The sequence below is a fragment of the Xyrauchen texanus genome, chromosome 25, assembly GCF_025860055.1.
Source record: "Xyrauchen texanus isolate HMW12.3.18 chromosome 25, RBS_HiC_50CHRs, whole genome shotgun sequence".
Taxonomy (NCBI): domain Eukaryota; kingdom Metazoa; phylum Chordata; class Actinopteri; order Cypriniformes; family Catostomidae; genus Xyrauchen; species Xyrauchen texanus.
This window is the reverse complement of record NC_068300.1, coordinates 28,013,840-28,016,517: the sequence shown is the minus strand read 5'-3', so window position 1 is coordinate 28,016,517 and position 2,678 is coordinate 28,013,840. Positions and strand designations below refer to the sequence as shown.

At 39.7% G+C, this 2,678-nt stretch overlaps 1 pseudogene; it reads right to left on the bottom strand.

Annotated features, from left to right (window-relative positions):
• Positions 1-590: 590 nt before the first annotated feature.
• On the bottom strand, positions 591-2,425 carry LOC127618432 (zinc finger BED domain-containing protein 4-like; annotated as a pseudogene).
• Positions 2,426-2,678: the final 253 nt, after the last annotated feature.

Here is a 2,678-nt window from a genome sequence, read left to right as displayed (position 1 = left end):
AGATGCAAGAGTAGAATATTTGAGACTTTTAATTACACAATCTTGAGTAGAGCAAAAGCTGGAGTGGAAACAAATGCAACTCTTAACTAGTGGTCGACCGATATGGGATTTTTAATGGCCGATGCCGATATTGAGAAATCAATCTGGCCGATTGGCCGATATGAGGCCGATACAATACATGTGAATACAGTAAATGAGAGACAAAGAATATTGATGAAACTAAATGAACATTTATTGTACATATTTTTAATTGCAAAAACTATATTGCACAAATATTATTTACTAATTAAGTAATTAAAATGTAAACAAATGAGGTAAGGTAACACTTCAATAAATAAAGTTTTAGTGCAGCTTCTTGTCTGCTTAAACATTTACAGAAATAAAATGTTTATTAATAAAACGTAAACAAAATGTAAACAAATGCAATGAGGTACTGTAACACTTCAATAAATAAAGTTTTTTTGTGCAATTGAAAGCAGCCTTGTGTTTTTTACAAAGTGCACTTATTTGGTTTACACACACTCAACTATTTTTACAAACAGAAAATGTTAAGACTAAAGTGCTCACAGCATCACCACCAGTCCCTTTAGTTAGTAGTTCCAGTTTAACAGTGGCAAGTTGTAATGCAGGAAACAAAGTTTCTCTGCATTTATTCCAGTGAGCCTGTTCCTCTTCTTCTGATAAATTCACTAAATACTCTCTCACTTGGAACAGTTGATGGCGGAGGACAGAGATATTTCCTTGCCAATGGTGCAAGGAGACTCAGTCGTGACTCATTCTGTTTCCACCATTCCAGTGATTGACCACTCTTTCGGTCAATAAGTGGCTCCCTGAGGTAAAGATTCAGTTCCTCTGTGATGTTCACTCTCATTTCCAGAGGTGTTTGAGCTCCAAGGATGTTGGCATAAATTTGATCAACAATACCAGTGGGTTCTTCTGCCTCTCTCCTTGGTTGTTTAGGAGGACTTGTTGGTCCTTGGCCTTCTTCCTGTGTGGCAGTGACTTCTGGCTGTGCTGAGGCAGTAGCATGTTCCTCCCCTATCCACTTTTTGGCTTTATCCAGTGTTTCTGCAGCTGTAAACATATGGCCTTTATAACGCGGATCCAGCAGTGTTGCCAACACCAATCATTTGTTGTCTTCTATTTTGGAAAACCTTCTTTCCAAGCTCTGCACCATTGTCTGCCTCAGTGTTTGGATTCCTCGTGTTGTGGGACCTTCTGCTTGAAGAAGCATCTTCAGCACAGCAATACTGGGAATAATGCAAGAGGAAGATGCTTCTGCTTTGCTCATTTCAAGAGTGACTTCCTCAATGGGGCTCAGTGTGTCTACCAGATTTGAAATTATGTCCCATTGATCTGCAGTTGGGCTTGAAATTTTCCCATGTTCCCCTCCATAAACACTCAAAGCACGCTTCTGCTCCAACATCCTTTGCAACATGTGCAGAGTGGAGTTCCAGCGGGTAGGCACAGCTTGAATGATGCCATTCTTTGGAATGCCAAGCTCTTCTTGTATGGCCCTCAGACGTTGTTTTGCTAACACAGAGTGATTAAAGTGGGTTGCACATGTCCTCAACCTTGCAATTATATCCCCAGCTACTCTCTGGCTACTGATGCCATCATTCACGACAAGCTGCAGCGTATGAGCACAGCAGCTAAAGTCTGGCATTTCTGCAAGTCGCATGCCTTTTACAACATTTGCACCACCATCTCTGAGCACAAGCACAACTCTATCCTTTGAAACATTCCACTGGTCAAGCAGGTCAAGGAACATCTGACTGATATAATCTCCAGTATGAGAGCCAAACATGGCCCTTACATTCAAGATAACTTGTCTCCTTTCCCAGTTCTTGTCAATAAAATGGCAGGTGAGGCTCATCAGCGATTCAGCTTCTCCAGACCAACAGTCTGTGGTGAAAGCTAAATGGGATCCAGCATTCTCAGGTGCAATCAAAGTTTTGATCTTATCTGTTGCTTTTTTGTGCACACTGTCAAGCATGTCTGTGTATTTTTCACTTTTTAGGGTGTACCTTGGCTCAGCCACACCCAACAACCGTTTAAAGCCAACATCTGAAACTACTGTAAAAGGCTGACTGTCAGTGGCAATCATCTCTGTTATTAATGTGTCAATAGCTTTTGACCTAGGATCAGAGTTTTGCCATTTTCTTTGCGTGTCAAAAATGTGTGTGAGTGTTGTCTGGACTTTGCTCACTGAGGCAGAGCTTGAAGCAGCATCTCTTTTCTTCTGTGCTTCTTCATGCACAGATGCATGGCGAGACTTTAGGTGACTCCACATGTTTGTGGTATTTTTTTTCTTCCCTGTTGCAGCTCCCATTTTCACCACGTCACTGCAAATATTGCACTTTGCATTCCCTGGTGTTGTCTCTGTAAAGTATTCCCACAGGGGATTTGTTTTCTGTCCAGCCATCTAGCAGAATGAAAACACACACACACACACACACACACAAAAAAAACATTTTAGATTAAATTATTAAATGTCACATAAATAATTACTGCTGCTTACTGCAGGTTACAAATAACATTTATCATTAATTAACCAATCTAAACAATATTCATAAATTAATGACAAAATAGTATGTGCAATTCCAATTCCATCTCATAAATATACATTTATTTACACTATTAAGTTTAAACAGGTTGTTTACTTTAAGTATATTTAA